Source organism: Maniola jurtina, chromosome 7, assembly GCF_905333055.1.
Source record: "Maniola jurtina chromosome 7, ilManJurt1.1, whole genome shotgun sequence".
NCBI classification, from domain to species: Eukaryota; Metazoa; Arthropoda; class Insecta; order Lepidoptera; family Nymphalidae; genus Maniola; species Maniola jurtina.
The window spans coordinates 2,718,881-2,733,131 of NC_060035.1; the positions used below are offsets into that span (position 1 = coordinate 2,718,881).

Consider the following 14,251-nt stretch of genomic DNA (forward strand, 5'->3'; position numbering starts at 1 on the left):
TTTAGGTTTTTCTAAATCCCGTGGGAACTCTTTGATTTTCCGGGATAAAAAGTAGCCTATGTGCTAATCCAGAATATTATCTATCACCATTCCAAATTTCAGCCAAATCCGTCAAGTAGTTTTTGCGTGAAAGAGTAACAAACATGTACACACAAACTTTCGCCTTTATAATACATATTAGTGTGATAATATCCTACCTAGAGACACTTCTACTCACTGTCTAGAAAACTTAATAAATCCATACAATTACATGATAAATGATAATAGTCGCGATATGTCAGTTCCTTACACGCTCTGATACATGCGGGAGAACAATCCGAAGCATTTTCTTTGTGACTGCATCAACGGCCGACAATCAAACAAAGCTTGTAGCGAGTAGCGACTGTACATAACGTCTGTAAGGCTAGGGCTACATACAGTCCGGCAATCCGGTCCACTCCGGTCCGGTGCCATTACACTAATATTATAACGGCAAAAGTTTGTGTGTATGTGTGTATGTTTGTTATTCTTTCACGCATAAACTACTGGACGGATTTAGCTGAAATTTGGATTGGAGATAAATTGTACCATGGATTAACATATACGCTACTTTTTATCCCAGAAAATCAATGAGTTCCCACAGGATTTTTAAAAGCCTATATCCATTGAATTTTTTGCTCTGGTCAAGCTTCGGCCGTGGCTGGTTACCACCCTACCGGCAAAGCCGTACCCACCGATAAGCGATTTAGCGATCCGGTAAGATGCCGTGTAAAAACCAAAGGGTTTATTAAAAACTGCCATTCCAGGTTAGTCCGCTTCCTCTTTAGACTACATCATCACTTCCCACCAGGTGAGATTGCAGTGAAAGGCTAACTTGCATCTGCATCTGCATAAAATTACAATATACTTACCTATAGAAATAACTACTGAAATAGAAAGGAAGCGGCGTATAACCGCAGCCGCGTAGTGTAATCTAGCTTTAGTCCGTAGACTGCGTCTAGCATTGTGTTGGGAATATAATAAAGAGCGCTTCACTGCACGAGCCTCCTCTCGCCGCGAACAATGCCGCTCGAGTAGTCGACTGAACGAGAGAATGCATTTGCCTGTCTCTGATAAAGCAAGAAAAATATCTATTTGGATATCCGACGTTATTTATTTATATCTGGTAACGACCAGCCATTTTTGAAGCACGCTTGAAGGTATCATAAAGTTCGTAAGCCCTTCTTTTTATCGTGAGGAAAATCCGTCATGGATACCACTTGATATCGGGGGAGCACAGTGGTTATGTCGGACTCCAACCGACTAACCTCACAAAGTTCCATCCCGGACGACGGAGCACCAGTCACCGTCAACGCCTCGTTACTCTGTCAGCGGATGTCCGCCGCAGCAGACCCACCGCTGGCATACTATACGTGCCCCTAAACACCGTTAGAGGCATGCTGGAACCACAGCACACCAACCAACCCGAGGACCCCACTGTGAACGACGGACCGAAGTTCACAAGCCCTGCGTCAAGTCTTTGTCGCTATGCGTATCTGCACGAGGCACAGAACATTACAGCCCCTTCCCACTGGTCGGCTGTCGGACTCGGATTTTAATCGGATGTTCCAGTGGCAGAACATTTGACACCAAATCGGTTTCAGATAAGTGTGAATAGTTTCATATAAAATGTTCTGCCACTGGAACATCCGATTAAAATCGGGGTCCGACAGACGACAAGTGGGAACTGGCTCTTAGGGAATCACACACACACACACACATTCACACAAGCGTACGAATTGGTTTTCACTTTTGCTATCAGTTTTAAAATAGGTTATCTTCGGCGGTAGGTAGATGTAAAATTGCTAGAACTACGTGATTTTTCGCTTTACATCATACACAGCATTCTCTCAGCAACGCATTTTTCTGTAAGTAAGTACTAAGTAATAGAAAATCAGCAATTTACCGACTTTGTTGATAGCTAACTGGGATAAGACGTTAATTACAGCTGATGATAATGTGGTAATCAACATTAAACTAATTGTTGTACACAATCTCTAAAGTAAACTAAAATGACCTGGGTCTAAATATTTTGCCATCCCTGTCGTAATGAAAAAATAATAATTTAGAATTACGAACCAGTGGTAGATGCTTTTGACGATTCAAAAGAACTTGTTAAAGTCTAATTGAATAAAAATATTTTGAATTTTGAATTTTTTTGAATTTTACTCGCACTGCCTTATAAAATACACGCACGAAACTTGAAACTGCGATGTACCCGAAGATTGCGTTTTTTTTATTTTGAAGTGATGAGAATTGTATCTATCCTAGTTTCTAGACTATTGGAACGATCTCCCACCACCCATGAATAATATAGAACTACCTAGATAGGTATTGATCAAGTAACAGCCTTAAAAGTAAAGCCTTGTTCGAAAGTAGTCCAAACTACGCTTGCTTAAACTAAACCAGTTCATAATAAAAACAATGGAACATAATATAAGACTCCGTGTACGTGCACTAAAAACCGTTCTGTGTCGTAATATTTACAACTCTCGTGTTATTTAACATCAAGTAAACGAATAAACAGACTGACATAAAAGCCTGATCATAAATCCTAAGCAGCTTTAACAGCTGACATTAACATTGACAGAGGGTCAACGGACTGTACACATGATCGGCCAGCCATCTTGTGGATGACGTCATACGGTTCTAATGTTAGCAAACATGTTTAGTGGATTTCGAATGTTTATGTACTTTTCTTTGTCGGTAGATACATAGCTGTGAAGCACGATGTTATGTGACGCTATGGTTGATATAACCTTATCTAATATCCACAAAATAGTAATAAATAAAACAGGTCCTTCATTCACTATGAAATTCAAATCTGCTTTATATAAGAACTGTCTAATTAAATAGAAGTGATGAGTATAAAGAATCTAGTAGCTATGCTGCTTGTGTTTATTTTACCGAAATAATGTGTATCCGTGTTCATGATTAAGGAGAGCGAAGCGAGCCGGCGACCACATGAGTAGATACGGCGACATACGTAGCTAAACGAAACATTGACTCTACATTTTTTCAGAAACAACTTACTTATATCCTTAGCTTACGCTCTTGGAAAGGCTGATGTCCAGCAGTGGACACATACAGGCTGATGGAATGGAAAAAAATACTTACCTACTTCATTAAATAAAAATAAAAATAGTGACTAAACAATGTACTTAGACCAATCCGATGCGTAGTCATAACGTAATAGATGCGTCTGATTGGTTGGAATGGCAACTGGTGAGGTGGGAGTTTTGAATGAAAACTGATTTTCCGCCGTATTCAGGTCAAAGTAAAATTCAATCAAATTAATAAATTGAAAGTGATTGGCCGATACTTTTAAGCAAAATAGATGGAAAAAACGGGCGACCTTTTAAGTTTATTGAATAAAAGCTTTTGAAAGCTATCGCAATCTCAATATAGATAGCTAGATAAAATAGAGCGTATGAAATCGATTTTCTATAAAAATTCCTACGTATCAAAATTGATATTTTTTAATTTAGTAGCTGTGCGCTCTGGCTTTCCACACTTAAAAGTTAAAACCTTCTCCAAGAGACACTTTCATTGTAAAATTGTGTTTCAATTTGTACTTCTTTTGATACGCGTCGATGTGCTTAGTAGCAAAGGAAACATGCATATCTAAATATAATATTATCTTTCGAAGCATTTCTGAAAATTTTCAACACAAACAGAGGTCAGCATTTTTTATAAAAAATATTTTCCCGCGGGAGTAATGTTATACAATGTATGAACGAGGGCGGCCCTAACGACCCTCCTTTATTGCGATGAAAAGTTTGTTTAAAGCAAATACCTTTGTACAAACGTATTCAGATTTCAGATACCTCCTCACAATGGACCTATCTCCCTCACCCTATCGGTAGTGCTCTGAAAAAATTTGCACGGAGATAATATTTTTTTTTATGAAGTTCTGTTTTGTTTTTTCTCCTAGCGTGTTGTCAAAGACCATGAATGGAAGCTCGGCACATACCTACCTAAAATAAATACATAAATAAAATACATAACATACATAAGCACATACATAAATAAAATTGTATTGTGTTGTATTGTAGCTATTTGGTTACATAATATGTTACAGACATAGGTAGCTATAGCTAGGTATGAAAGATATTTTTATTTTCTACTCAAACATATTAAAAACTCCAGATATGCAAAGCTCATACGAGTACTTTAGAAAGAGATGCCAAATTCGTACGTTTCACATAGATATTGGCACCTTTTGACACCTTCAAGCATGCTTCAAAAAATGGCGGCTCGTTTGCAGGGTTGCTTCTAACTTAGCTACACTTGAGTTTCCATACCTAACAATTCCATCAACACCTAACAATTATAATCATTTTCCATTTGTAGAGCTGGAGAAGCATCAGAACTTGTAAATGCAACAGCGCCCTTGCTGGCTGCAGGACTATTTTAAAAATATTTAAGTACTAGGTACTACTAGGAAATACTTAGTTCTACTAATTCTAGGACGCCAACTCTGAACTAAAAACGGATGATGTAACTGACGATAATTTAATCATAAACGATAAGTGTTAATGACTAGAATTTAGCAACCCTACGACTATGCAATTTACAATCGTAGCAAAAATAGGAACCACAAATTCAGCCAATATCAACGATTTAATGGAATACGCAAATAAGCAAATAGGGGTCATTTAAGTATGCAGGTTTCCATAAAATAATTGTTATATTACTTAACTCGCAAATTAATGGTAAGCCCCATGGTGTGGGCCGACGTTATAGCGTAAACATGCGGGTATTGTTAATTACCAACGCATTGTGGTAGGTATGTGGGTAACTGGGGCACCCATTATGTGATGCTGACGATCATCGGGTGGCATGCCGCATTTGTTTGATTGCGATCTCTAATTGCCGCGGTTACGTTTTACGGCCTTGTCCTAATTGATTGGAAAACAATGAATTCCTGGTAGGAATGGAGGTTTATGAATTCAAGGATGTTCAGAAATGAGGAGATGTGATGGAGAACCAGAGTGACTGACACAGGTTTTCTAAGTTACATTGGCGAAGTGCATTGTGCTGGTGTAACAATACTAAAAGCCATAATTAAAGCAAAATAATAAGAAGAACTGATATAAATGTAGATAACTAAATAACTCTCAGGCATGCAGGTCTCTTCACGATGTTTTCCTTCACCGTTAAAGCAAGTGATAGGGGTTTAATTGCGTAAAACGCACATAACTCCGAAAAGTTAGAGATGTGTACCCATTCCGATTCACACCGCTCGCTAATACAAACCCCGACCGTCTGAATAGGAGGCCGAGAACTGCGCGAGTGTTTTGAACGCCAAGAGAGCGTCGCTGAGCGAGTTTTTCTTTGATAGCTTTTGTCACTGCGACAAATTAGTGGCGAGAGAGTTCTCGCCGGCAGTATGCAAAGTCAGCGATCAACACGTATTTATCTCTTCTAATAAAACGAAATTATTCAAAAATTCAATTCAAAATTATTTATTTTCGGTAACTTTGTTAACAATCATCTGTAGGAGGTTGGAGCCTTTTTTAAGAGGTAGGAGAACTAGCTCTGTGTCAGAAGACACCGCTCTTCCATAGCAATACAGTATTATCTTAAAATACATGAATTGTACGTTTCTTGAGCGAGAAAATAGTTGATAGCCAGTCGCTACCTCGTCGGAAGTGTGTCTTTTTGGGTTATGACCTTTTATTTTCCGATATGTAATGCAGTCAAAGGTGACTCCACCTTTTATTTTCCCGTCTCTCGTCATTTCTAAGCGCATGTAACTTGCATTGATTCAAAAGCGTTATGTAAAATTGTAAACTAGGTACTGTCTATTTTCGCAAGTCATGAAGTGGAGTGTGGTCGCATTGCATTATGTGAGCATAGATGTACAATCTAAATCTAACTTGACCATCGGAAACGCATTGGAGTAACAGTAATTATTGCGTGTGTGGTTTTGCTACACTTCAGTCTTGATAAAGCAATTTCATCAGTAGGTAGGTGAATAAGGTCAATTTTTCCCGGCATTATCAAAGCTGAGCTAATTCTCCTACAGTCGCTTCTGGTTAAGCTAGTCGGCTGTACCCGTTATTTTCCTCTTATTTATTTATTATCTCATTATTACCATATTTTAAAAAATGTTTAATTTAAAAATAAAATACTAAACAGAAAAAATAAAAAATAAAATAACAGAAACAATAAAAAATTAAATAACAGAAACAAAAGAGAAATAAAATAGCAGAAACAACAGAAAACTAAAGTAACGGAAGAAAAAACATTAAGAAAAATATGGTAAAATTACTCGTTCTTTTTATTATTATCAACAGATAAACGTCCACTGCTAAACATAGACCTTTTGTACCTACGGACTTCCACACGCGCTACGGTCTTGCGCCGCCTGAATCCAGCGGCGCCCTGCGACTCGTATCACCTTTAAAAAATTGTTCGTGCCTACTTAGGCAATTATCAATCATCTCAACCAATCCAATATGAAATGTCGTGTAGGTACAAAGCAGTATGAGAACAAAAGCGACCTTGGGGGAATTTCCAAACAGCACCAAGAGTATCAAGACAATATCATTTATTTAACGTTTAGGTAAAAGGTGTTTGCCCAGGTGTGTGCACACAAAAGACAGTCTGTTCAGGTAGACAACCTTCTTGGCGATGACGCGATTCGATTCTTTCAAAAGATAAAAGAAACTTTGAACCGATAATAATTATTTTGATACCTAATTGTTCTATTATCTAAGAATAATAAGCCATTTTGAATACCATTACGTTATGGCAATTATAACACATGTTATGAAATGAAGTATCAACCAATACCAACTGATTATGTAAGAAAACACAATTAGTAATAGGTAATCATCATCATTATGATCAATCTGACTCACTACTGAGCACGGGGCCTTTGACTCCTCTCAGAATGAGAACGGTTTAGGGCTTTAGGCCATAGTCCGCCGACTAGACTAGACCAAGTGCGGACTGGCAGACTTCATCGTCTTTGAGAACATTAGGGATAACTGTCACGTTTTCTCAGAATGTTTTCCTTTACCGTTAAAGCAAGATATTTAACTGCTTGCTGGTTCTTTTCGGTATGAAAGGCATTCCGAACCAGTGGAAGACGCATTTGACGATTCAAAAGTACCAACTTCTAAAAGTTTATTTGAATAAAAAATGTTTCTATTCTACATATTATTCTATTCTTACAAACCACACACTTAACTCCGAAAAGTTAGAAGTGCGTGCCCGGGAACGGACCCCCGACCTTCAGGTAGCTGTTAGGAGGCGGACGCCCTAACCACTAAGCTATCACAGCTTTGAGAACAGGCTGTATTCTTATCTAATTAATAATATTCCTAGATATTCTAGATCTAAGTATTTAATTTTTGTGACAGCAAAGGTATTGTGTCTACTTAGGTATTAAATGAATATACCTAGCAGTTCTTATTACTTCGCTTCACGCTGTATGCGTTGAAAATCGATCGGATGGTAGGTAGGTACTGTATGAGCTCATATTTTTTGTTTTTATCGGTAAAAGTGAACGGTTAGCTGACATTTTCTGTCGCACTGGCACATGACCGTGACTTCGTCTGTCCTCCATAAATAGTCATAGAAAGGTCGAAAACAAAGTGCCTAGGTACCTATAATGAATAATCGTGATCGGTGCTAAGTCATGTACCTACATAGATAGTTCTAGCACATGAGTGCTCTAGGTACTTTTCTAAATCCTTTCTAAATCATTATATAACGTTAGCCATTATAGGTATACCAAATATAATATTCGTTCTGGTTCGGAAGCGTCATTCCTACTTTCAATAAAAACCAGCAAGAAACTTTGTCAATCTCTGATATTCATAGATCAATATCAGATCTTTGAACTGGTGTATTATAGAATTATATTTTGCAATAAAGTGCAAGTTGGTACATACCAATAAGTGGTGATAGCCTGATGGTTAAGAAGTCGGTCTTCTATTCGGAGGTAGGGGGTTCGATCCCGGGCACGCAACTCTAACTTTTCGGAATATCATTTAACGGTGAAGAAAACCATCGTGAGGAAACTTGCATGCCTGAGGGTTTTGCTTATGTACTTAAAGGTCAAAAACGGAATTCAGCCAATTCGCACTGGGGCAGGCAGCGTGGCAAACTATGGCTTCAGGGCTTTTCATTCTGAGCTTAGACCAGTGCTTAGTAGTGGGCCGGCGATGCGATGGGTTAATCATGATGGTGATCTAACAATATAAAGCTGGTAACTACATAAATACAGGGTAGAAGCACCAGCTCGCACGTCGCGCCCTGATTACTGCGTGCGCAATTCTACACGGCGAGAAAAATTACTCTTTTACCTATTGCGAAGGGGTTGCCATGATTAATTATGAAAATATAGGATAATTGTTACTAAGAACAGGTACCCTACCCTACACCAATTGGTACTAAGAACTAAGAACTACAAGACAGAAGACTTAAAGTCATATATGTAGATATAGCCTTTTATATCACGGGTCGAATTATTTAATCTGGCTATAGAAGTTTATATCGTCCGTGAAATTCTAACAGGGCGTATAAGTCAAAAAAGTTTTTTTAAATCCCATGGGAACTCTTTGATTTTCCGGGATAAAAATTAGCCTACGTAAATTTCCGGGATGAATGCTACCACTGTACCCATATAAATCGGTTAAACGGATGGGCCTTTATGAATCCCGTGGGAACTCTTCGATTTTTCGGGATAAAAAGTACCCTATGTCCTTTCCCCGGATGTAGGCTAGCTCTGTACCTTTCATTAAAATAGGTTCAGCGGTTGGGCCGTGAAAACGTAGCAGACAGACAGATAGATAGACAGGCAAAATATTAATAAGTAAAATAAGTAAATATTAATAAGTAAATAAGTATATAAGTAAAAATAAGTAAAATAAGTAAGTATGGAGTATGTGCCCAGGATCGAATCCGAACCCCCCGAATAGGAGACCGTTTTGTCAATTGTCACCCTATTGTGCCGAGGGCGTTGCGGCGCTGACGCGTGCGCTTGCGCCGCGCACGCTTACCGGATATTGCGTATACACACTGTCTCTTATTGTTCCCTTATTTGTATTCCGTTCGATTGTCCAATGCGCAGAACTATAAGGTAAACAAACTTTTACCCGACGCACAGTGGGGCAGATCCAGGAATTAGGCGGCCAATATTATTTTCTCCCATATATGTGTTGTAAATAGGTTAAATTATATTTTTTAGTATTTTGGGAACTTATTTTTTAAAACTAACTGATGCCCGCGGCTGCGTTTGCGTATATTTTGGTTTTAAATCCTGTTTGTCGAAATTCTGATTGAAATCATGTGGAAACCATGGATTTTCTGAGATAAAAAGTAACCTATGTGCTAACCCAGGGCATAATCTATATTCATTCGAAATTTCAGCCAAATCGGTTCAGTAGTTTTACCGCGAAGGAGAAACAAACGTTTTTTGACACGAAAAACAAATACCTAATTCCATAAAGTGCCAAAACAGATTTTATTTCTATATAAAACATAGTAAAAAAACTAAAAACACTAAAACTATAATAGTAAATTAAAATCGTGATTATGATAAATTAAGAAAATATAAAAACAAAAACTAAGAAAATAAAGATGCAATGGTAAATAAAAAAATACAAAAATAAACATAATGTGATTCAGATCAATCCCAAGTGTCTTCACCAGAGCTAGAGCTCAATTCATCCTTGTCAAGTTGGTCCGGTTCAGATTCCTCATGAAGACATTCTGCTGTGTTGAGTTCAGCGGAAATAAGCATTTCCAACGCTTCTTTGCTATGAGGCACATTTTTTCTTTTAGGTTTTGGCTTTATGCTCGATATTAATGGATCCGAACTTAGCAACAACCTATTAAGGCCGTCATAATTGCATTGCTCCCTTGAGCATTTTCTTGCGAAATACCGATACTGGCGAAAATGTTTGTTTCGTGCCTCTGCTGCTTCTTCGGTTAGTAATCCAATAGGCAGAAGTGCATGATCCATTACAGTTGCACAATGTATTAAGATTTTATGCATTGTTGGAGACATAGGGTGCCAGGGATACAACTCAATATAAAGTTTTGTGGTCTGTTTCTATAGTGCTACGCATTTTGAGTGTTTTTCTGCGTTTACTTCTCTCACTTGAATCTTCAAACGACTTTGATGGTCTACCAGAAGAAGGCTTTTTAGGTCTCGGTATTTCGTATGTTCTTTTTAACCATTCATCATTCTTTTGAATGAAAGTAGGGGCCTTTTTATGTGACTCGATCCATTTTTTCTTAAATTGTGACTTTAGACGTGAGAAATTATGTTTAACTTCCTTCTTTTGTTCATCACAATATTCATCTTGTGATAGAATATATCTCTCAAAATAAATCAATTTTGCATCAAAATCGGGCAAGTCTTGTTATTGCATTTTAGTAAAAAGAAATCCACGTGTTACGGTGCGAGTCCCTAAAGTGCCTTCCTATTCTGGAAGCAAATAAAAACCGGTTTAAACCGAAAAAAAGAAATTTGTGAAATACGGTGATTTTCCGCTATGTACTTCATAGCCTTCAAAATATGGATTCCGCGGGAGACCGCAGCTAATCTCGATGTATTCAATTAGGGATAATAGTCAGTTTTTATTTATAATGAATAAAACCGATGGGACTCGGTGGGAAGTTAAAGTAAAACCTTTTTGAGTATCTAAAAGATGATTTTTCGACCGCAACAGAAGCATTATTTTGCAAGTGCCATAAAATATCTATTTTATCGTTATTCAAACTTTTTTATTTATGTAATATATGGGCGCTTACCTGTTATAATCGAATCCATTAAGATTTTTTTCAAAAATAACTCACTAACATATAAAAATCACTTTTTAAAAAGTTGTTTTAATTGAATCAGTTAACGCAATATGAACACTTAGAGTGACGCTCAGGTTTAGACTGACACAAAATGGTGAACACCCCTAATTAGAGGAATGGAGAGGTGGCATTATGTTCGGTGTCTACTTAATTACCTAAGGTAGTAAGTTTTGTTTGTCAATGGCCATTTTTGAGAAATCGATTTATGGCCAGCTAATTCCCGGAACTGCCCCACCGTGCGACGTGCAGTTAGTTATTTTGCGATATTTAATATGAATATCTGCCCTATTGTCTCCGATCTGGATATTCAGATGGGAGACTGAACTTTACAAATAAGTATTTTATCCAAATACATGTATAAAAGAAAAAGCTGACTGACTGATCTATCAATGCACAGCTCAAGCTACTGGACGGATCGGGCTGAGGCATGCAGATAGCTATTATGCCGTAGACATCCGCTAAGAAAGGATTTTTGAAAATTCAACCCCTAAGAGGGTGAAATAAGGATTTGAAAGTATAGTCAACGTGGACGAAGCCGTGGCAATAAGCTAGTTTTGAAATATAATTATTTCACACGTGGGACAACTTATGGCACTTATGACAAGTCAAGGCTTTACCATCGTTTATCAGTAGGTACATCGGTTCATCGGTGGATCGGTGAAAATACTTGACTTCTATTGAGAAGGGCCGGCACTGGATGGTTTTTCTAAAAGCCGGCAATAGCTGAATTGCTCTTTAGAAAGCTGAAACCATCTTTAATCAAGCTTTTAATCCTGAGTGTTTTACTTGTCTGTGCTTTACTAAAAGCGACCAGTTTTCTAATTTTTTAATATGATTTTTTCTTCAAATTTTCTTGATATTTATTTGATATATTCATCATGTCATCTTGCATGTCATATATTTTATACATAATCCATTACCTGTAAGTAAAACCACATTAAAACTATGTAATTCAGTTTTTGGCAATTTTGAGTTCTGATCATAACGATAGCGGACAGCGGTCGAAACTAAAAATCGCCAGAAATTGAGATACCTATAATTTATTTTATTTATTTTTTTATTTAATTTTTTAATTAGAACGAACATTTCAGTCCAATTACACAAATTAAATTACACATTAAAACAAATTTGTTACGTCAATAATCTAATATGTAAACTACAAATTCTTGCAAAAGTGCAGGATCTGACTTATGAGGTCAGCCCATTTGTCAGCAAATATGTCACAGCGAGAGGACTCCTTCAGCAGCGCGTTCAGCGCCGCCAAAATAAGATTCTTTCAAGCTGCTGGAGTCAACTTAATACCCTGACCGTCTAAATGACTATGATGTTCGACTCTGAAACTAGGTCATCTAAACGATCCAAGTACATCTTTTAGTCTTTGACCTACTGATGATGTCTATTTACTGTGAACGCAAAGGTAATAATTAAATTAAATGTCCGCATTTAGTTGCCGCCTCAAACGCTACAATAAACCGTATTTCTAAGGATTAATCGCGGGACATTTGTCCTTATTACAGAAGCCATAACACTCACGATATTACGTAGGCACTTTAGTGGCACAAATGCTGGATAAGCACTCTCTATTTGATGAGCATTCCATCTCTGTCGGCACGCAATCAGCTAATGGCAACGTATCAGGCTATTTCTCGTTGCTTATTGAAATCGGTGAGATATTAGCTCCTATCAATCCTTCTGGGATTGCAATCACACTTCACACTATCACACTTCACACTTTCACACTACCAAACTAATATTATAAAGGCTAAAGTTTGTGTGTATGTGCGTGTGTATGTTTATTACTACTTCACGCAAAAACTACTAGACGTATTTGACTGAAATTTGGAATGGAGATAGATAATATCCTGGACTAGCACATAGGCTACTTTTCATCCAGGAAAATGAAAGAGTTCCCACGGGATTTCGAAAAACATAAATCCACGCAGGTGAAGTCGCGGACATCGGCTAGTATTAAGGCTATCCTTGCCAACGATCCCCCGTCGATTTCCTACGTATGATATTATTGTTCTCATCTCTATCTGCCCTGGTTCGTGCATTCTCGGTTCCTAGATCGGTACATTTGTGATAACCAAATTTCAAATTGCTGTGATTGGCTGAATTTACCATGTTCTTGCTGCGACAGTGAGTTTGAGCCACTAGCGGAACAATGTTAGCCGGTCAGAAATGATTGCAATTAGTCAACCTGTTTGACGTCCGTGTTCTGTTTTCGATTACAAAAAAGAAAAAATTGTTGTTGCAATCATCAATTTTAGCAAATAGTGAAAGAGAGTCGGCCAATCAGAGGTCACAACTACCGTCACACTTTCTGTCACACTATGGCAGTAGGCATACCGAGTAATGAAAACAATTTTTCATTCTGTCTAGGTCGAAGTAGGGTTGCCACCTGGCTCTTTTTGATTTACAGGCTACCACCATCAAAAATACGGGGTTTAGATTTGAAGAAATTTGAAATTTTGAAGTATTTGAAAAATATATATATAGGCGGTGGTTCTCTCTGAAATGCATGGAAAGCCTATTTAGATATTTCAGTTTATTTATAAGTTTTGTATTTTTTCTCTGTATGTTGCCGTATCTTGATTGGTGAACTGTTTTAAATAAAAGATTTATTTATTTAAATAGCTTTTAAAAACTCTTAGTGTTGTAAAGCAAAATGTTATACATTTCATGCATACAATCTTCTCATTTCAACTTAAAATTACATTTAATTTGTAATTCCACCTTCACAGTATCAATACTATGGCCGTAGCCAGGAATCGATTGCGGGAGAGGTTTTATTAGGGCCGGAACTGAATCCTGTCATGAGGAAAAAAACATTCGCTCAACTTTATGGGCTAATTACCTGGTTAGTGGAATTTCGCCTTTCAATTTGACAGTGAGATAAAATACAACAATAAAAAAGCGCGAGCGCAGTGAGCGTAAGTGTTTTTGGTTCAATACAGAAAAAATTAAAGTGAAAGGGAAACGAGTGTAGCCATAGCAAGATTTTATTTTTAAAGCTTCCTATCCATACTAATATTACGAATACGACAGTATATCTATTTGCCTATCTATTTGTTACCCTTTCACGGCCCATCTTCTTTACCAAAATTTTGGTACTTACTATTCAGAGGTAACTTGCATCCCAGACATTTTTTTTAGGCGGCTTTTTAGCCCGGAAAATCCCCCACGGAATTTTTAAAAATCTAAATTCATGAAAACGAAATTGCGGGGTTTACACCAAGTAATAGAAATTCAAAGCGCGAGTGAAGTGAGCGCGAAATGTTTGATATATTTCCAAAAAAAAATTGGTAAGCAAATGCAAGAAATAGTGTAAGTATTATTTTAGGCTTAGGTTTTTGACGGCTTCCCAGGCGCAGTCGCCATTTCGAAATTTCTGGTCTGGTGGGAG

General features: G+C 37.5%; 1 protein-coding gene across 6 annotated transcripts in view; it reads right to left on the bottom strand.

Moving 5' to 3' along the window:
- The window catches only part of LOC123866882, a 74,197-nt gene that overhangs the window by 3,688 nt on the left and 56,258 nt on the right, over window positions 1-14,251 (bottom strand). The window lies entirely within an intron of this gene.